General features: G+C 41.5%; 1 long non-coding RNA gene across 1 annotated transcript in view; it reads left to right on the top strand.

Annotated features, from left to right (window-relative positions):
• The first annotated feature begins 654 nt into the window (after window positions 1-654).
• LOC124711783 overlaps window positions 655-22,990 on the top strand; it is a 40,897-nt gene continuing 18,561 nt past the window's right edge. The window contains exons 1-2 of the long non-coding RNA XR_007005519.1: window positions 655-844; window positions 14,468-14,555. This is a non-coding gene — a long non-coding RNA (uncharacterized LOC124711783). The remainder of the gene's footprint in view (window positions 845-14,467; window positions 14,556-22,990) is intronic.

The following is a 22,990-nucleotide window of genomic DNA, read 5'->3' as shown; positions in this document are numbered from 1 at the left end:
AGATGTTGCAGTAAGGGCAGCCCATCCAGCAGCAGACGTGAGGGGACAGTACCAGCTCTGCTCCTCGCTACTGCTGCTGTCAATCATCAACCCAGAATTAGCAGACATCGCGGCAGACTCTCTCGCTGCCAATGCTGACCACATCAGTGAGCCGTCATCAAGATTGTGCAGGGCCTAGGCCCTGCGCATCCGCCATCTGGTACAACTGGGTGAGCCGATGACGCTGGGCGAATGCAGCCCATTCCACCCATCCACCGTGGACGAGCCACCAGGAGGAGCAGGGAAGAAGATGGGGTGGGACAGAGTGCACTCCGCACTGCGAGAATGCCTCTTGTGCCAGCCGGGCGCCGCCAGCCACGCACGGCCAAAGTAAGGGCATTCCATCGCTACGTCACAGCACGCGGCGCTGTGCTAGCAAGACTGGTGCAGCCCGGAGCTGGTGTCATCGCTCCGAGGACTCGGGGAAGGTCATTGATATCACCAAGCTCAGCCAGCCTGTGTTACATGGGCCACATTGTACTTGGCAGGAATAAAGGTGTCATGAATTAATCATGTTTGTTTCACATTTCTGACGTGTCCACAGTCATTTCCTAGCATCCTGACAAGTGGAGAGGTCACCGCTCGGCCTCCAGTCCACCGTAGGCGACCGGGACCACATGGGCACCTACAGATTTGGTGTCAGAAGTCCTTGCGCCCACCGCCTACAGATTTGGTATCAGAAGTGTTCGAACCATCCATTACAGCACTGGCCTACAGATCAGGTATCTGGAGTCGTCAACACCGCCGCTGCAGGACTGACACCACAGAGTTGCGGTCAGAACTGTCGACTCTATGCAGACTTGTGGTAAGTCCTGTTGTTGTTGTTGTGTTCTTCAGTCCTGGGACTGGTTTAATGCAGCTCTCCATGCTACTCTATCCTGTGCAAGCTCCTTCAGCTCCCAGTACCTACTGCAACCTACATCCTTCTGAATCTGCTTAGTGTATTCATCTCTTGGTCTCCCTCTACGATTTTTACTCTCCACGCTGCCCTCCAATGCTAAATTTGTGATCCCTTGATGCCTCAAAACATGTCCTACCAACCGATCTCTTCTTCTAGTCAAGTTGTGCCACAAACTTCTCTTCTCCCCAATCCTATTCAATACCTCCTCATTAGTTACGTGATCTACCCACCTTATCTTCAGCATTCTTCTGTAGCACCACATTTCGAAAGCTTCTATTCTCTTCTTGTCCAAACTAGTTATCGTCCATGTTTCACTTCCATATATGGCTACACTCCATACAAATACTTTCAGAAACGACTTCCTGACACTTAAATCTATACTCGATGTTAACAAATTTCTCTTTTTCAGAAACGATTTCCTTCCCATTGCTAGTCTACATTTTATATCCTCTCTACTTCGACCACCATCAGTTATTTTGCTCCCCAAATAGCAAAACTCCTTTACTACTTTAAGTATCTCATTTCCTAATCTAATTCCCTCAGCATCACCCGATTTAATTTGACTACATTCCATTATCCTCATTTTGCTTTTGTTGATGTTCATCTTATATCCTCCTTTCAAGACACTGTCCATTCCGTTCAACTGCTCTTCCAAGTCCTTTGCTGTCTCTGACAGAATTACAATGTCATCGGCGAACCTCAAAGTTTTTACTTCTTCTTCATGAATTTTAATACCTACTCCAAATTTTTCTTTTGTTTCCTTTACTGCTTGCTCAATATACAGATTGAATGACATCGGGGAGAGGCTACAACCCTGTCTCACTCCTTTCACAACCACTGCTTCCCTTTCATGCCCTTCGACTCTTATAACTGCCATCTGGTTTCTGTACAAATTGTAAATAGCCTTTCGCTCCCTGTATTTTACCCCTGCCACCTTCAGAATTTGAAAGAGAGTATTCCAGTTAACATTGTCAAAAGCTTTCTCTAAGTCTACAAATGCTAGAAACGTAGGTTTGCCTTTTCTTAACCTTTCTTCTAAGGTAAGTCGTAAGGTTAGAATTGCCTCACGTGTTCCAACATTTCTACGGAATCCAAACTGATCTTCCCCGAGGTCGGCTTCTACCACTTTTTCGATTCGTCTGTAAAGAATGCGCGTTAGTACTTTGCAGCTGTGGTAAGTGCATGAGGCGATTTTTGTTAATAACTGTGGATGCACGTTCTTTGTTGGGAGTGCACTTTGTGAGATCTGCAGAAACAGCAAATTTATCTGAGTTTAAGGGAAACGGTTGGGAAACGTACTTGGTACCAGTTAGATGTACTGTGTGTAGTTGAATGGGGCATGGGGTGCCATGCACAAAGTTTGTACCAGTAGAATGTTCAATTTCTAGAGGGTTTGGTCATGCAGCACACAACTGTAGAGAGTGTCGCTGGGCAATAACAAGGTGGAAGGATTAATTTTATTTAGTTTTGTATTGTGAGTCTTGTTTGTCTTCTTGTGTGTAGTGCTCAACTGTGACAAGGAGTTGAGTAGCTAGTGTAGTTGTTGTTTTGAGCAGTAAATTCAGTATAGAGTAAGTTGTTGGTAATTTGCACAGATCATGCCGGAAACAAGATCTGTTAGTACTGAAGTGAGTATAGCTTACGGAGCAAGTCTCAAAATTGTTAGAAGAGAATGCGCAGCATAAGCTACGTCATGTAGAATTAATGACGCAAATGGAGACCTTGCATTCGGCATAAGAGTCGCAAACGGGTTCAAGTGATTGCAAGTCAGTAGCAATGTCCAACCTTGCAATATATCCTTCAGTAGCTAGCCTGATCACACCTTTCTCGGGTAAAACAACAGAGAATGTCACAGCATTCATTAACAATGTTTTGGCAACAACTGCAATGAGCAATTGGTCGGACGTAATTACGTTATGTATGGCAAATTTGCGACTTGCAGGGGAAGCCAATACATTCGTGATGTACCGTGAGACGCTTAGTAAGGTGAGCATGTTTGAAGAGTTGGCTGATGGGTTACGACTAAGATATCATAAGCAGAATAGTGCATGATTTTTTTGGGAGAAGTTAGCTAATTTGACACAGAAGGTCAATGAGACAGTGGAGTCTTTTTCAGGTAGGATACAGAAAATTAATTTGCAGACCTATGAATTATTGGGTAATCCTGATGTGGATCGTGTATTACTACAAGAGGCGGAAAACAGAGCCCTCAATGTATTCCTCAGGGGAATTCCCGCAGAATTTTCTCATAGGGTTAGGACGGAGAATTCTGGGTATTTAGCTGCAGCACTGCATATTGCAATGCATTTGCAGGAGATAGACATTGCAACAAGGGTTCAAAATGATAAACACATCTTTGCGTCGGAGAGGAATTGTTACTGTTGTGGCAGGAAAGGTCACGTGAAGGCTCAATGCAGACAGCCGCAGTGCTATGCTTGTAAACGCTACGGTCACAAGGCGAATGAGTGTCATAGTAAGCAGAATGGTAACGGGAATAAACAGGAAAAAGCGTTAAACGAGAACGGGAGTATTTTGTCCGTCGAAAGACATTCCTGGTAAGCTGAAGTATGGTGAAAACTAGTACAGAGATGGATTGTTGCTTGATGGGTGTTGTAAGGAATAACAGATGTAAGTGTTTGATTGATACAGGGGCACATGTATCTGTTACTATTCTAGACCTCATGTGTAGGAGAAGTCTAGGTACTCCTAGGTATAAATTACGTGGAGTGTAGCGAATAATGAGTTGCAATCATTGGGTACAACACTGCTCGTTTTTAAGATTGGAACTGTAGAGTTCGGAGAGCAAATGGAGGTGTTGCCAACTGTGGGACAAGGTTATTCAGTGATTCTTGGACTGGACTTCCTTGATAAACACCATGCCAAAATTAGTCTTTCACAGTGTACAGTTGAACTTAGTGGGAACTTGTTTTCAATGGGTACAACAGCTGTAATTGTTTCTACATCGCGAGGTGCATCCGTTGCTAAGATGTCACCAATTGAACCGCGTACAAGGGCATTAAAGATGATTATGCAAGTCAAAGAGCCTTCAGATACAGGTAAGTTAGTTTGGTTGCCAGTAGGTACCAATGTACCACAGCAGAGACTATGTGTGGTGGAGCCACTGCAGAGCGATGAAGCATTGGATGAAATGCATTGTTTTATTAGGAGGAGCGTTGCGCACACAACGGATATAAATGGGGAACTGATGATCCCGGTCAGTGTAGATAATTTTGGGGCAGATGAAATGGATCTCCCAAAGGGTTTAGTGGTAGCAAGTATGGAAATACTCAACAATGAGGATATAGGTGAATCCCAAGGTGATTATAACGTTAAGCATACCATCAAGACATCTGTACTACGTGATAAAATTCGTCATTTGGAGAATGGTGATCGGAAAGCTATGGAAGCTTTGTTATTAGAGTAATTAGATTTGTTTAATTCAGAAGGCCCATTACTAGCAACTCCTGTTACACAGCACCATATACTGACTGGTGATAGTCTGCCGGTCTATAGAAAACCGTACAGGATAGCAAAACACCTACAACCACTAGTGGAAGAATTTATTAATCAACAGCTAAGGGATGGTATTATAAAGAACAGTGAAAGCCCGTGGTCTGCCAACATAGTGGTAGTTCCTAAGAAGTCATTGGATGGTACTAAAAAGTATAGGTTTTGTTGTGACTATCGTTTTTTGAACGCACGAACTGTAACAGATGCGTATCCAATACCGAACATCACGGAAACATTGGATAACCTAGGTCGGTGTAAATATTTTTCGACACTAGATCTAAAGAGTGGGTACCATCAGATAGAAGTAAGTCCCAAGGATAGACCGAAGATGGCCTTTACAACAAGCCTTGGTCACTTTCAGTATCGTAGAATGCCATTTGGGTTGAAAAACGCTCCTGCCTACTTTCCAGCGTCTGTTAGATGGTGTGCTTCGGGGACTGAAACCGAAGATTGCTATGGTATACCTCGATGATATTGTTACTTTTTCACGTAATATAGAAGAGCATGTGGAATGACTGGACGAAGTATTTAGTAGGCTAAGAGCGGCACATTTTACGCTTAATGTTGAGAAATGTCAGTTTGCTCAGACACAAGTGACTTATCTTGGGCATATTATCAGTCAGGATGGGATAAGAACAGATCCTCATCTAATGTTGGCTGTGCGTGGTTTTACAGTACCACATACCACTAAACAAGTTCAGCAATATGTCGGTTTATGTAATTACTACAGATGATACGTAAAGGGGTTTGCGGAAATTGCACATCCATTAACAAGACCGCAGTTTGAAATGCAGGATGGGTTGCTTTGCAGGAAGACGAAGTGCGGACTACGTGTCGTAGTACCGGAGTGACTGAGGAAAGAAGTGTTGAAACAAGTGCACAACCATGTATTGTTGGGTCATGGTGTTAAAAGAATGACTGATAGACTGGTAGCTGAAAGGTTTTGGTGGAAGACACGTCGCAATGATGTAGAGCAGTATGTGCAAAATTGTATACTGTGTGGGCAGAGAGCACATTTAAGTCCAGAAAATTCAGTTACAGAGACTACCTGAAGCGGATCATCCGTTCGCATTCATCGGATTAGACATAATCGGAGGATTTAACAAGACCCAAGCGGGTAATTGATACGTATCATTTTTCCCGATACCTGGTAATGGTAGCTATTCCAGATCAGAAGGCAAGAGCTGTTGTGCAAGCCTTAGTAAATAACTGGTTGCCAAAGTATTGTGTGCCTGATACTATAGTTACAGATCAGGGTAGTAACTTTATGTCGGAGCTGATGAAGCAGTTATTCTGTTTATTGAAAGTTAAGGAATTGCGGACAAGCCCATTTCATCCTCGGTCGAATGGACGAACAGAACGGGTTCATAGGATGTTAGTTAAGATGATTAGTCATTACGTAAATTCAGAACACATGGATTGGGATGTATATTTAAATCTTTTGACAAGCGCATATAATGTGAAAGTTCATACAGGAATGGGGCTCTCTCCGTATGAGGTAATTTATGGTCAGAAAATGCCATCACCATTTGATGTGCTCAACCTGCGGGTGGGTTTACAGGATGAGTCAGTGAAGAATTTCGCCAAGAAATTGAGAGAGATTTGGCAAAGGGTACGGCGTGCTAATACTAAAGCTTTGGAGAAACAAGAGAGTATTGGGCAAAGAACAGGTAAACTGCTGCAATACAGAATTGGTCAGTGGGTACTGTTGGCTAATCCTTATGTTCCGAAGGGTAAAACAAAGAAGTTTTTGACGAAAATTCTGGACCGTATCAGGTAAATGAAATAGTGTCTCCAGTGAACGTAAAGATGCAGTTACCAACCAAGTCGTCAGTAGTTCATGTGAGTAGGATTAAGCCGTTTAAGGGCACAGTGGATGCGTTATCGCAGATTTCTCTAGTAGTAACAAAGAGTGTGAGGTTACCAAAGCTAAAAGAACAGCAGAGGAATGTTCCTTACACACTTAGGTCTAGAGATACGTAGATTAAGTGTCCTTGGGGAGGGACATGTCTTATTTATTGTTATTAGGTAATAGGGTATGTGTTGTTTTTACTTGTCATTTGTGTGTTTTAGACGTAGTAAGGAAGGGAGCAATTGACATGGCTTCCTTTTCCTTTAGGTGCCATGCCAGGATGTGGCCTGGAAAACTTTTCGTCAGTCTGGTATTGCTACACTGTTGCAGACGAGAGGTGGTACAGGTGCAACCACTAGATAAGGGAATTTTGTTTGCAAGACAATTAGATGTGGTATTGTCAAGCCGCAGGTGGACAATTGTGTTCATGTATAATATATGGGGAGTGAGGAATGATGTACGGACACTACAGGATAGGTTTACGGTGCTACAGGCGGCCACTAAGAAGGAGGGGTTGTTTCAAGACATATGGAACGAGTATCAGGAATTGAGGCTCTCATACAAAAAGCTGAGAAGGCAGCTGCAACAAGTAATGGAAGTGGTCCCGCAAACCCTTGTTCGCAGGAAACGAGGGTGGTTGGTTGCAGGGGGAAAATTGCTGAAAACAGTGTTTGGAACCATGGACGAGGAAGATATAAGGAGCTTAAATAGTACGGTGAGGGAGGTGCAGGAGTTGGCGGAGGAGACAAAGTCGAAAGTGGATTGGCACACGACACATATAGGTAACATGGAGCAGGGGATATTGAATGTCACTAGAACAGTGCAGGAGTTGACGTCAGACCTGGAACGGTATGCAGCAAATACCAGGAAAGTGTTGAATGGGGATATAGAGGATATACAGGCGAGATTGAGCTGAATAGATGGGAAAGTATAAGTAGCTTTACTGAGGGCATTAGCAGACAGGGTGGATGATGTGCGTGTCGAATTGGAAGCGTTATATGAAGCTATGCATCACGCAGTGCATGGGCAATTGAGTGCCCCTTTGTTAGGTCCAGATCAGCTGCTGATGGCGTTGCTGAAAGCACAGAAAGAATTCTCAGAAGGAGTGCATCATGTTGTGCCTCCGGCGAAGCGGAATTTACTGTTATTGTATTTCATGTCTAAAGTGAGAGTAATTACAGATCAGGCGAGAATACATGTAGAAGTGCAAATACCAGTGATGGGTATCAATTCTCAGTACCAGTGTTATACTGTACACCTGTATCCAATTAGATGGGGTGCACTTGGAAAGTGGGTGCAAGTGCAAACTCGGGAAGTGTTGCTAGTGTCAAGACGGAGGAGTGCTCATGTGGTAATGTCTACGGAAGATTTGACAGACTGTTTCAGGGGAAGTGTTTTTATTTGTCTAGCAAAGGAGGTGGCATCCCACAATCATTCATGTGAGATGCAGTTGTTCTTGGGGAATATGGGAACCTTAGAATGCGAAAAGATGATGTTACTTCCGAGATCGAAATTTCAGAAAGTTGGGGAACATTGGATTTACTCTGTGTTCGAACTAGAGACCGTAGTTGCCACTTGTTACAGAAATGGTAGAGTGACTGATATATCAAAGCTTGAATTTCAGGGCAGTGGGTTATTGATTAATGGCACTGGATGTGAAATAGTGGGGAAGCATTTTCACCTACCAGCTACTTTCATGGGTACAACAATGATTAACATGACACAGCCTACCTTGTATTATCCAGAGGAACCACCACACATATTGCCTTGCCAGAACCTAACATTTATTAATGAGTCCTTGAATCCCACAATGCTACAACCTTTAGATAGCCTGATTATCTCAGAAAAAGAGCAGATCTCAGTTAATCAACTACTGCACACGTGCAGCAATATCGGGAGAAACGTAAGCAAAACACAATTATATTTAGTGTGTCAACGACAAGCATAATCTTAGTTTTAGTGTTTATTTGTGCAACTTACTTTTATATATGGAAAAAGATGTCTCATTCTGAAATAACAACCGTACATCAAATACCTATGGGATGGATTGGGAATAGTGGAACATAATGTAAATAGATAACCAATGATAAGATTGGAATCAGTATAAGTGTAAATAAATTATTAGCGAATAGGAAAAGTTTGACAGTGTGGAAGGAGTAGTTGTAAGTTACCTGTTGAGAATAAGGAAGTATGGTGTCCACAACCAGTAAGTCCAGAATTGTAAAATTCGGGACCAATTTTCTTAAAGGAGGGGGATGTGTAGTGTTGCGGAATAGTAAAGAGTTGGAAGCGTGGAACATTGTCAAAGTTTCGTTGCCTATGCCGAGAGCCAGAGGCAGTAGGTTAGCCAAGAGGTAAGAGGATTGCACATGTATCGGAATGTGTCGTCACGCAGGGGCAGTGGCCGGGTTACACACAACAGGCGAGAGAGAATTGCTTAGCACACGGGTTTGTGTTAGACAGAGATTTTCGTAGAGTGTAAGACAGAGGTATAGCGTCAGCTGTACTGCATTTCATAACTTTGCGTAAGTCTGCCATGAAAACACGTAACTCTGTCGCAAGAACACCTAAGGGGCCAGTACAACAGATGAGTCAGCAGTATAAGTGGAATGAATGCGTTCACTACAAACGAGCATGACGTCAGTACGTCGCTCGTGCTTCCTTTAAATACGCCAGCTTTGATAGCAGTTAGACTTGCCATTAGATGTGCACTGTGTTGCTGCATAGCGCTCAGCTCGGTGATCAACATGTTAATCTTTATTAAGGAGATGTTGCAGTAAGGGTGGCCCATCCAGCAGCAGACATGAGGCGACAGGTAGCCACTGTCAATCATCAACCCAGGATTAGCAGACATCGCGGCAGACTCTCTCGCTGCCAATGCTGAGCACATCAGTGAGCCGTCGTCGAGATTGTGCGGGGCCTAGGCCGTCACAACCGGGTGAGCCGATGACACTGGGGGATTGCAGCCCATTCCACCCGTCCACTGCAGACGAGCCACCAGGAGGAGCAGGGAAGAAGACGGGGTGGGATAGAGTGCACTCTGCACTACGAGAATGCCTCTTGTGCCGACAGCACTGGGACTCCAACCCGGATCCTACTACGTGCAGCGACCTGCTGTCTGCAGCCGAGCCGGCCGGCCAGCCAGGCGCTGCCAGCCACGCACGGACAAAGTAAGGGCATTCCATAGCTACGTCACAGCACGCGGCGCTGTCCTAGCCAGGCTGGTGTGGCCCGGAGCTGGTGTCATCGCTCCGAGGGCTCGGGGAAGGTCGTTGATATCACCAAGCTCAGACAGCCTGTGTTACATGGGCCACATTGTACTCGGCAGCAATAAAGGTGTCATGAATTAATAATGTTTCTTTGGCGTTTCTGACGCGTCCACAGTCATTTCCTAGAATCCTGACAACTGGGGAGGTCACCACTTGGCCTCCAGTCCACCGTAGGTGACCGGGACCACCGGGGCACCTACAATACTGAGATATAGTGACTTTGGTGACAAGGGAAGTTTCATTCTCATGCTCATAAAACCAGTCCTGGACTACACGAATAGTGAGAACAGGGGACCTGGTGTCTTGCAACACAGCACTACTAGATAAGAGAATTTTGTTTGCAAGACAATTAGATGTGGTATTGTCAAGCCGCAGGTGGACAATTGTGTTCACGTATAATATATGGGGAGTGAGGAATGATGTACGGACACTACAGGATAGGTTTACGGTGCTACAGGCGGCTACGGAGAAGGAGGGGTTGTTTCAAGACATATGGAACGAGTATCAGGAATTGAGGCTCTCATACAAAAAGCTGAGAAGGCAGCTGCAACAAGTAATGGGAGTGGTCCTGCAAACCCTCGTTTCCTGCGAACGATGCAGGGGGAAAATTGCTGAAAACAGTGTTTGGAACCGTGGACGAGGAAGATATAAGGAGCGTAAATAGTACGGTGAGGGAGGTGCAGGAGTTGGCGGAGGAGACAAAATCGAAACTGGATTGGCACACGACACGTATAGATAACGTGTAGCAGGGGATATTGAATGTCACTAGAACAGTGCGGGAGTTGACATCAGACCTGGAACGGTATGCAGCAAATACCAGGAAAGTGTTGAATGGGGATATAGAGGCTATACAGGCGAGATTGAGCTGAATAGACGGGAAAGTACAAGTAGCTTTATTGAGGGCATTAGCCGTGTGATGTACTTGATCAGCTATACTGGTCACATAATCCGTGGCATTAATGAGGCCTTGCAAAATAATCATAGGGCTCTTAAAATACCATGATACGGCTGCTCATATCATCACCAAATGCCAATCATGTTTGCTCCTCAGGTAAGTTGGAAAGAACGTGAAATGAGAGCCACCAGACAAAATTACATTTATCCGTTCCTCCATAATCCAGGTATTATGTCTTTGGCACCACGTGTTCCTGCTACGGGCATTTGCATCACTGATGAGTGGTTTTGAAATTCTAGCTTGCCCACTAATTCGTATGCTCTTATATTTCTTCAAAATCCTCTTCAAACACCATACATCACGATCACTCAACACACACTTTTGTGCACGTTGTGACTTAGCAGAAGGCGTTTTTCCACTTTCCCTGTATTCGGTGCAAAATATCTTCGATATGGTGCCTCTTGAAACACCAAACACATCACCTCTTTTGGTTTACGGAAGTACCCAACATAATAGCACCAACAATGTTCCACCATTTGAATTCATTTAGCACTGACATAATGCACCAGGCTGTGAATCTTGTAATGAATTGAGGATATTGCACAGGTGCAAGTACCCACAATAATAGCACCAACAATGTTCCACTATTTGAATTCATTTAGCTCTGACATAATGCACCAGGCTGTGAATCTTGTAATGAATTGAGGATATTGCACAGGTGCAGTTCGTGATCAAATACAGTATTGTAATCTGCAGGCTTTACTACAATCTGCATTTGTGTTCAAATATGCATACCTCGGAGTGTTTCCATATTAAGCTCTGTACATTCTACACTTCACATAGCATCAAAGGTCTGTCACAGTTGTATGACATACATCAATAGGAGACGTGGATGATTAGAAGACTTATGACAGTCCCAGTGATCAGACATAATACATGCTGGGCATGAGAGTGAATACCAACGTAAGACCATCACATAACCATCTGTCAAACTGTTGAACTATTTCACTTAAGCCATATTGAAATCTTACCGAGGACTTGATTCATCTGACACTGTTTCTCACACAAGTGGGATAATTTTCACAGACTTTCAAATAGGTGAAAGAATGATGTGTGTGTTTGCAGTTTTTCCCACTGATACCAACATGCTAAGCGCTTGCGGACATGTACCATAAGACATGATGTGGATGCCTCCAATTTTCTAATGTGTTACATCAGTGAAACTAAACACTTTAACAGAAGTCACACACATGAAAGATAATTTCAAAAAGATGCAGAAGCAAAGAAGTTACAAAATATATTTTAATCCAGACTCTAATCCAGATAATTTTCATTGCCTTCACAGTAAATCCTGGTTACTCAGAAATGTAGCATCCTGTGGGATTAAACTGGGAGTGGAGAAAGCACAGCAGTAAACAAAAAAGTTTCTGTATGGTGTATCAACTTAGTATTCATAGCTATTGTCTGCTAGGTACAAAAAAACTCTCACTTAATGAAGTTTTCGACCCTTCATTCATGAAGATATGGTGCAAATTACATAATAAACACAAGAGAGAGAATTGTCTTCACATCGTAGCTGAGATGAAACATAGGTATAGGCACAATGAATTTTGTACACTGAAGAAGCATTCTATTATACTATCTGCATCATACTGCCGAACATTTTCCTAACGTGACTGAACCAGTCAGACGACATGCACATCCGGATCTGTGGCAGTGCTGAATGACGGCAACACATGTTCCTCATTGTCTGCTCACACTGCCCACATGATTCAGATCTTCTGCGGGAAAACCAGCCATCAGTTCATTTTAATTACATGGGGAACAAGAGTAATGTTGTTGTTGTGGTCTTCAGTCCAGAGACTGGCTAGATGCAGCTCTCCATGCTACTCTATCCTATGCAAGCTTCTTCATCTCCCAGTATGTACTGCAACCTACATCCTTCTGAATCTGTTTAGTGTATTCATCTCTTGGTCTAGCTCTATGATTTTTACCTTCCAGGCTGTCCTCCAAAACTAAACTGGTGATCCCTAGATGCCTCAGAATATTTTCTACCAACCGATCTCTTCTTCTAGTCTAGTTCTGCCACAAATTTCTCTTCTCTCCAATTCTATCGAATAACTCCTCATTAGTTATGTGATCTACCCATCTAATCTTCAGCATTCTTCTGTAGCACCACATTTCGAAAGTTTCTATTCTCTTCTTGTCTAAACTATTTATCGTCAACATTTCACTTCCATACATGGCTACAGTCCATACAAATACTTTCAGATAAGACTTCCTGACACTTAAATCTATACTCGATCTTAACAAATTTCTCTTCTTCAGAAACGCTTTCCTTTCCATTGCCAGTCTACATTTTATATCCTCTCCACTTCGACCTCATCAGTTATTTTGCTCCCCAAATAGCAAAACTCATTTACTACTTTAAGGGTCTCATTACCTAATGTATTTCCCTCAGCAGCACCCGATTTAATTTGACTACATTCCAATATCCTCATTTTGCTCTTGTTGATGCTCATTTTATATCCCCCTTTCAAGACCATTTTGTTCAGCTGCTCTTCCAGGTCCTTTCCTGTCTCTGACAGAATTACAATGTCATCGGTGAAACTCAGAGTTTTTATTTCTTCTCCATAGATTTTAATTCCTACTCCAAATTTTTCTTTTGTTTCCTTTACTGCTTGCTCAATATATAGATTGAATAACTTTGGGGATAGTCTACAACTCTGTCTCACTCCCTTCCCAACCACTGCTTCCCTTTCATGCCCCTCGACTGTTATAACTGCCATCTGGTTTCTGAACAAATTGTAAATAGCCATCTGATCCCTGTATTTTACCTCTGCCACCTTCAGAATTTGGAAGGGAGTATTTCATCAAATTGTCAAAAGATTTCTCTAAGTCAACAAATGTCAGAAACATAGGTTTGCCTCTCCTTAATCTATTTTCTAAGATAAGTCGTAGGGTCAGTATTGCCTCATGTGTTCCAACATTTCTATGGAATCCGAACTGATCTTCCCCGAGGTCGGCTTCTACCAGTTTTTCCATTCACCTGTAAAGAATTTGTGTTAGTATTTTGTAGCCGTGGCTTATCAAACTGATAGTTTGGTAATTTTGACATCTGTCAACACCTGCTTTCTTTGGGATTGGAATTATTATATTCTTCTTGAAGTCTGAGGGTATTTCACCTGTCTCATACATGTTGCTCACCAGATGGTAGAGTTTTGTCAGGGGTGGGTCTCCCAAGGTTATCAGTAGTTCTAATGGAATGCTGTCTACTCCCGGGGCCTTGTTTTGACTTAGGTCTTTCAGTGCTCTGTCAAACTGTTCACACAGTATCATATCTCCCATTTCATCTTCATCTACATCCTCTTCCATTTCCATAATTTTGTCCTCATGAACATTGCCCTTGCATAGACCCTCTGTATACTCCTTTCACCTTTCTGCTTTCCCTTCTTTGCTTAGAACTGGGTTTCCATCTGTGTTTCTGATATTCATGCAAAAGTAATAACAGAACATAAAATGTATGTGAGAGAATATCATATTAAATCTTTATTCTGGATTTTTCATGATATTTTCTAGACAATTGGCTCTCAAGTTTGAGACTAGACTCAAACAAACGTAGTCACTTCTAACTATAACAAAAATAAACTTTTTTGCTGGTCATATGAAATTGATCTATAGTTTAAAATATCATGCTAACTGAACACTTAGAATTTGCTACTGATGTACCATCACAAAGTCGTCATTGTGAGAGTACACTTGAGATTAAAATGACATAGCGTCGGAAATTTCATCAGTAAGAACAATTGTGTTCATCAGTGTTTTGAAATTCAATAAAAGACTGCCGCAGAAACCATTAGATGGTGATGGCTTTAACACCATGAATTTTCCCGGGTTTTATAAAACAATATGTAGTACAAAACTCTGGTTTCTGTTTTGCAGATATTGCCATATAGTTGTAGAAAACTGAACAATCCTCTCACCTGGCTCCTATCTTTCAGGCACTGCCTATCAAATATAATTCAAGCTGAGGAGATGAAAGACTTTGGTGATGGAAGCCACAGGGCTTTAGTTCTCCACTAAGAATAGGTGTGTATGAATTTTAACCATATGCGTCGTCTTTTTAATGTACAGAATATGAGTCTGGGAGACACCATTCTCAGTTTCAAAGTATTGGTGCTATTCCTGAGACCCACATTTTATGAGAAACAAAGCTAGTTAATAAACGTAAAATTCTCATTTAAAAAAATTTAAGGTTCTGAGTGTTTTGAATTCCTCTGTGGCAAGACAAGAGGTACAGTCATGTTTTCCCTCTTATTGCTTTGTAAAGCCTTTCTTCAACCCCAGGTGCACCACCACTGTGTGACTCTGGATCAACAAAGACCTTATCTAACAATGTTACACAGAGTCTGTGACGGGGGATTAGGCAAGATACATGCACTTGTAGAACGAGCCATACATTTAGCATTAAGTGCCAGAGCTGGCGAGCCATCACTCTTCCCTCTATGAAAGTTCCAACACGCTTATAATATGAAGATGATCCAAAAGTTATTTGTATTTAATCTAGTTCCTCGAATATCAACTGGACATGTCTTCATAGATTATGGAGCAGGAACTAGACCCTTTCGAATTCAGACAAACAAACACCACACAAACTTAGCCATGACTGAGATCAATGTCCAAATCCATAGATGGCATTAGTATCCCCCATGGCTATTCTCTCACAGCTTTGAATTTGACAGAGTACAACAAATATGATGTTCCACATTATGTATTTTAGTTATTTTTCAGCAACCAGACAGATTACGTGCTACCACTTTGCACCTCAGAAGAACACTTTTATGCTAGCATGAGAACGAATGATTGGGCATACAAACCAGCGAGATGCGCCAGGGGAAGACTTATTACTAGGCAATAGTGGACATCTTTCCAATCTGTCTAAGAGAATGGAATGGAACTAACATTATGCAATGTCCCATAACACATGACCCTTTCCAGCATGAATGAGATATGCTGGTTTGTGGTGTCTGGGAGATACCTGTTGCTGTGAGCAACATTTTGACAGATTCCATTCTGTATTCAGAACAAGAACACAAATTTGTCTCAATGCTATCCTACCATCTGTTTGGGAAGCAATGAACTGAGTGTCCAAAAACTCTTTCAAGTTTTGCATCTTATCTAGTGTTCCACGTAAACTGTTAAATACAACGAGATAGCTGCAATGTTTTATGGAGTAGGTGATTATTGAAACTTCTGGTTAACACAGCTTAGACACTGGCTTTCCCAGGATAGCTACTAGGCACAGAGTGAAGTCCCACTACGTGCACTGATCTCTTTACAGAAACGTACAGTCCTCTCTGTCTGGCAAGAGGAGTAGTTGGCACTGGGGACTACATCGAGCCATTAGTGACATCATCTTCCCAGTACGGCTGCTCCCAGGTGCTGGCTAAACCACAGTCTTGCCTGTCACCTCTGTATAGTGCACTCACTTGCCAATGCACATGGGATCCTTTTTTCATGAGAGGGCCTGACGCCTTTGTGAGCGAACTACATGTCTTAGCTTTTTTTAAAATCCCTATTCTTGTTTTACGTTTCTTTTGTAAATCCTTTAATAAAAATACTTCATACACAATTTAGCATCTGCAGGTCATACTGTATACATGTATCTTGTATCATATCATATATTAAACTATAAATGTTGGCAGCACCAAACGAGGTGATTCCATGATTAGCATACTGGACTTGCATTCTGGAGAATGACAGTCCAAATTCCCTTCGGCCATCCAGGTATAGGCTCTCTGTCATTTCCCTAAATCACTCCAGAAAATGCCAAGATGGTTCCTTTGAGATGGCCATGGCTAATTTCCTTCCCATCATTTCGTGGTCCAAGCTTGTGCTCCTTCTCCAATGACCTCACTGTTGACAGGCCGTTAAACTCTGATCTGCCTTCCTTTCCATTGGATTACAACAAAAACATTGGGATGGGAATGATACACTCTCATGCATCCTAAATTAAAATCCGTCATCTGTCCATGCATGTGGCAGCTGGTTTCAAGAAACAACATACAGACTTCTTACAAGAACCTTACAAATATTTTCGCACATAGAAAACTGTAAATGCTGCTAAATTTCACAGACTTGTCTTGAGTGTAATCTAGTATGCTAGTGTTGTAGAAACTCTATGGACTACACGTAAAACTTTGACAGTTAATACCTGCTCCTCTATGTTTTGTAAGATCATTTGATTGTTGCACCTTTTTGCCATTACTGTGTTAATAAGTCTTTGAAATAGCTTGGATCTTCTCTATCTCTTCTATCAACCCTATCTGGTATGGATCCCACACTGCTGAGCAGTATTCAAGCAGTGGGTGAACAAGTGTACTGTAACCTACTTCCTTTGTTTTCGGATTGCATTTCCTTAGGATTCTTCCAATGAATCTCAGTCTGGCATCTGCTTTACCGACAATCAATTTTATATGATCATTCCATTTTAAATCACTCCTAATGGGTACTCCCAGATAATTTATGGAATTAACTGCTTCCAGTTGCTGACCTGTTATTTTATAGCTAAATGATAAGGGATCTATCTTTCTATGTATTCGCAGGACATTACACTTGTCTACATTGAGAGATTCAATTGCCATTCCCTGCACCATGCGTCAATTCGCTGCAGATCCTCCTGTATTTCAGTACAATTTTCCTTTGTTACAACCTCTCGATACACCACAGCATCATCGGCAAAAAACCTCAGTGAACTTCCGATGCCATCCATAAGGTCATTTTTGTATATTGTGAATAGCAACGGTCCTATGACACTCCCCTGCGGCACACCTGAAATCACTCTCACTTCGGAAGACTTCTCTCCATTGAGAATGACATGCTGCGTTCTGTTATCTAGGAACTCTTCAATCCAATCACACAATTGGTCTGATAGTCCATATGCTCTTACTTTGTTCATTAAACGACTGGGGGGAACTGTATCGAATGCCTTGTGGAAGTCAAGAAACACGGCATCTACCTGTGAACCCATGCCTATGGCCCTCTGAGTCTCGTGGACGAATAGCGTGAGCTGGGCTTCACACAACCGTCTTTTTTGAAACCCATGCTGATTCCTACAGAGTAGATTTCTAGTCTCCAGAAAAGTCATTATACTCGAACATAATATGTGTTCCAAAATTCCACAACTGATCGACGTTAGAGATATAGGTCTATAGTTCTGCACATCTGTTCGACGTCCCTTCTTGAAAACGGGGATGACCTGCACCCTTTTCCAATCCTTTGGAACGCTACGCTCTTCTAGAGACCTACGGTACACCGCTGCAAGAAGGGGGGCAAGTTCCTTCACGTCCTCTGTGTAAAATCGAACTGGTATCCCATCAGGTCCAGCGGCCTTTCCTCTTTTGAGCAATTCTAATTGTTTCTCTATCCCTCTGTCGTCTATTTCTATATCTACCATTTTGTCATCTGTACGACAATCTAGAGAAGGAACTACAGTGCAGTCTTCCTCTGTGAAACAGCTTTGGAAAAAGACATTTAGTATTTCGGCCTTTAGTCTGTCATCCTCTGTTTCAGTACCATTTTGGTCACAGAGTGTCTGGACATTTTGTTTTGATCCACCTACTGCTTTGACATAAGACCAAAATTTCTTAGGATTTTGTGCCATGTCAGTACATAGAACTTTACTTTCGAATTCATTGAACGCCTCTCGCCATAGCCCACCTCACACTACAATTCGCTTCGCGTAATTTTTGTTTGTCTGCAAGGCTTTGGCTATGTTTATGTTTGCTGTGAAGTTCCCTTTGCTTCCGCAGCAGTTTTCTAACTCGGTTGTTGTACCACGGTGACTCTTTTCCATCTCTTACGATCTTGCTTGGCACATACTCATCTAATGCATATTGTACGATGGTTTTGAACTTTGTCCGCTGATCCTCAACACTATCTGTACTTGAGACAAAACTTTTGTGTTGAGCCATCAGGTACAATTTAATCTGCTTTTTGTCACTTTTGCTAAACAGAAAAATCTTCCTACCTTTTTTAATATTTCTATTTACGGCTGAAATCATTGATGCCATAACCGCTTTATGATCGCTGATTCCCTGTTCTGCGTTAATTGTTTCAAATAGTTCGGGTCTGTTTGTCACCAGAAGGTCTAATATGTTATCACCACAAGTCAGTTCTCTGTTTAACTGCTCAAGGTAGTTTTCAGATATAGCACTTAAAGAAATTTCACTGGATTCTTTGTCCCTGCCACCCGTTATGAACGTTTGAGCCTCCCAGTCTATATCCCGCAAATTAAAATCTCCACCCAGAACTATAATATGGTGGGGAAATCTACTCAAAATATTTTCCAAATTATCCTTCAGGTGCTCAGCCACAACAACTGCTGAGCCAGGGGGCCTATAGAGGCATCCAATTACCATGTCTGAGCCTGCTCTAACCGTGACCTTCACCCAAATCATTTCACGTTTCGGATCTCCATCAATTTCCTTCGATACTATTGCACTTCTAATCACTGTAAACACACCTCTCCCTTCACTGTCCAGCCTGTCTCTGCGGTATACATTCCAATCTGAGTTTAGGATTTCATTACTGTTTAACTATTGTGGCGCAATGTGAATTTGCCATGTATGCACTGATCTCCCTGCAGAGACACAGAGTCCTGCCTCTCTGGCAACAGGAGGGGATTCCAGTGGGGGACTGCAATCAGCCATCAGTGTGGCTGCTCCCACGCACTGGTAAACCATGTATGGGCACTCAACTGTGTTTGGGCATGGGACCATTTTTGGGCAAGAAGGCCCATCAGTATGAGGTGCTTGTGGTTTATGGCCCTCAGTAGGCCACACTTTGGAAGAGAAAATCCGATTTGATAATGACAGGGATGTACATAACTCAGCTTTGGGTATGCCCTTTTTATTAACTGAGCACGCTGGTTGTGTCAACCCCTTAACCATTTTGTTCATCGATTTGACTTATTTCCAGTGTTGAGTAGGGTCATTTAACTTCAATATACAGCTGTTTTCTCCAAAATACACATTCTCATTTTAGAAGTTGTCAAATATTTCTACATGGTTGTATTTTTTCATTTCCTTCATTTGCCGGTTAATTTTCTGCTCGTATGTCATGAGACCTTTAATTAATTGTAATCATATAGTCTCCTGAATCAGATAAGCAACTAATGATGCTGATTCATGTCTAAAGTCTCAGTTTTACACAAAGACAGAGGTCAACCAATGTAACTTCATGTCATTCATATTAGGGGCACGGGCTGTTGGAACCCATGTCTTGCTATGTAGACATCAGTTTCCTTAATCATAAAACCCACAAGTTAGGCCAACTTTTACAAACTCTTTGAATTTCATCCAGACTTCAGCAGCAGATGCTTTTAATAGTTCCCACAACAAAACTCAGTTTTAAAATCTGGTAGAAAATCCACAGAGATTCTAGTCGCATTTTAAGTTCACCAATGACAATATACAATCAATATTTTCACTTTGTGATAACAATGGTAATGTTACCGATGAAAGCACCACTAAAGCTAAGTTACTAAATACAGTTTTCCAAAATTTCTTTGCCAAAGAAGATGAGGTTAATATTCTAGAATTCGAATTAAGAACTGCTGCCAACATGAGTGTCTTAGTAGTAGATATCCTCGGTGTAACGAAACAACTTAAATCATTTAGTAAGTTTTCTGGTCCAGACTGTATCGCAATAAGATTCCTTCCAGAGTATGCTTATATAATAGCGCCTTACTTAACAACCATGTAAAATAGCTCACAACGCGAAAGATACATTCCTAAAAATTGGAAAGTTGTGTTGGTCACACTATTACTGAAGAAAGGAAGGAGTAATCCAATGGCTTACAGGTCCATATCACAGACATAGATTTACAGTAGGACTCTGTAACATATACTGCATTTGAAGGTTACTGTGAGGAAAACAATCTGCTGACACACAGTGAGCACAGATTCAGAAAATACCGTTCTTGATAAACACAACTATGTCTTTATTCTCACAAAGTAATGAATGCTACCAACAAGGAATCTCAAATGTTGTTTCCATATATCTAGATTTCCAATAGACTTTTGATACTGTTTCTCACAGGTGGCGTCTAAACAAATTGTGTCCCTATGGAGTATCGTCTCTGTTGTGTGACTGGATTTGTGAATTCCTTTCAGAAAGATTGTAGTTCAGATTAACTGATGGCAGGTCATAGTGTGAAACAGTGGTGATTTCTGGTGTTCTCCAAGGAAGTCTCATAGGCCCTCTGCTGTTCCCAATTTTTACAAGCAGTTTAGGAGACAATCCGAGTAGCCCTCTTGGGCTGTTTGCAGATGATAGAGTCATTTAGTGTCTAGTAAAGTCATCAGAAGACCAAAATCAAGTGCAGAATGGTTGAGACAAAATATCTCTACAGTGCAAAAACTAGCAATTGGCCCTAAGTAATAAAAAGTATTGACATGATTACTAAAAGGAATCAGTTAAATTTCGGTTACACTATAAAAGAGACAAAATTGAAGGCTGTCAATTTAACTAAGTACTTACAAATGACTTAAATTGTAATAATCACATAGATAATGTTGTGAGGAACAAACCAAAGACTGCATTTTTTTCTGCAGAGCACTTAGAGGATGCAACAGCTCTGCTAAGGAGACTGCCTAACTACGCTTGTTCATCCTCCGCTAAGAGTACTGCTGTGCAGTATAGGATCCTTACCAGATGGTATTGACGGAGGACATCAAGGAAGTTCAAAGAAGAGTGGCTCCTTTTGTATTATTGCAAAATAGGGAAAGAGTGTCATGGATATAATATGCGAGTTGGCTTGGCAATCATTAAAACAAAGGCATTTTTCACTGATTTGAGATCTTTTGACAAAATTTCAATCTACAACATTCTCTCCAATGTGTGAAAATATTTAGATGACACCCACCAACAGAGGGAGAAATGGTCATTGTACCAAAATAATAAAAATAGAGCTCGCATGAAAAGATTTAAGTGTTCGATTTTCCCGTGCACTGTTATATAGTGAAACCTTAGAGATGGCATGTGAAAGTTGTAAACTGAACGCTTTGAGCCAGTACTGAAGTGTGAATTCCAGAGTAGTCATGCATATGCAGAATATCATTTGGGGTGAATGGAGGGTTGGGTTTTTAGCAGACACCCTGGTCAGTTACTTCCTTTTTTCTGTTCATTGAAGACTGAAAGTCTTTTTTGATGCAATAGTGGAATGATGGTTGATATTTTGCATCACTGAAACAGTAGGAGCATTGTATTCCAAATCTCAGCCTCCCCATCAGTTTCTATTCAGCTCAAAAGGAGATATTGAATGGCATTCATTTTACCTGTGGGCAAGTATCAGACTCTGAAACTGAATAATTAAATACATTTAGATTTACAGCAGGTTGACTGCTGTGACTAGCATTGTTACTTTTTTAAAGAATCTGTCTGCCACATCAAACCTTTCCTCAAACTATTTCCTCAGAGGTTCTTGACAAAAATTCATTAAAAATAACTTAGCTCTGGAGAAGATAAATAAGGCTCATCCATATGGACTCGAGACTGGAAATGAAAAAAAAAAAAAAATGATATGGTGCTATCATGAAAAACTTTTAAAACAAGCAAACACAAGAAAATGTTTCTACATACATAAGCACTGCGTATGAAAACTTAGCACAGTTTCTTGCTCATTTATATGGTGCTCTTGGTTTTCTAACAGCACACCGCATGTGAATCATAGCTGATTTAATTAGAGGCCTAACCTAATCAAACAATATAAACTTAATTTGGCACAGAAATATGTTGCATATCTGATTGCAAATACACTTACATGAAGGGTTAGGGCACAGAGTAACACATGTTGACATTATAAGATTCTGTTCAATTTAAGTGGTTTTAATCAAATCATTGATACTCTAGACCCAGATAAGTTTCAGACAAACAATATCAATACATGTTCAATTTGCAGTTCAGCCCTTATATGACATATTGTTTATGATAGTAGTATTTTTGGTTTACCAGTAGTATAATTTAAAAAGTTTTGTAATCATTACCTATAAAGATCTAAGTCCATTAAAAATTAAAGTTTTCACCATATCATGCAGTACTCCACTGAACTCAAGTCATCAAGATGCACAGTTTGATTTCATCATGTACTTTACTTTTACCACTTCTGTATGTAATTTTCATAAATAATATATTGTCACTGGAAAGTGACATTTCACCAGTCAGCCACATATCTATAGCTGGCTCAAACACCACAATCCTTTCAGGAATTTCAGTCCACTTCTTGTAGTAGCCTAGCTTCGTACTCAGCATCCTATAGTGATCAAGTGTATGGAACTCCACCTTGTTCCTGTGTTGGTCTTCCACACCAAGCCAGGAGGCAATCAGGCTTCTAAACTCAAACATACTCCTTCATAACAACAAAAACCCAATTCTGTAATGTTTTAGGATTTGTGATAGTAACTCATATGATGCAGATGCTAACTTTGAGCCTCCTTTTCAAGTCAATGGGAGACAAGATTGAA

The sequence above is a fragment of the Schistocerca piceifrons genome, chromosome 8 (genome assembly GCF_021461385.2).
Source record: "Schistocerca piceifrons isolate TAMUIC-IGC-003096 chromosome 8, iqSchPice1.1, whole genome shotgun sequence".
NCBI classification, from domain to species: Eukaryota; Metazoa; Arthropoda; class Insecta; order Orthoptera; family Acrididae; genus Schistocerca; species Schistocerca piceifrons.
Note: the sequence above shows the minus strand (reverse complement) of the source record. Positions and strands in the feature narration are given on the sequence as shown.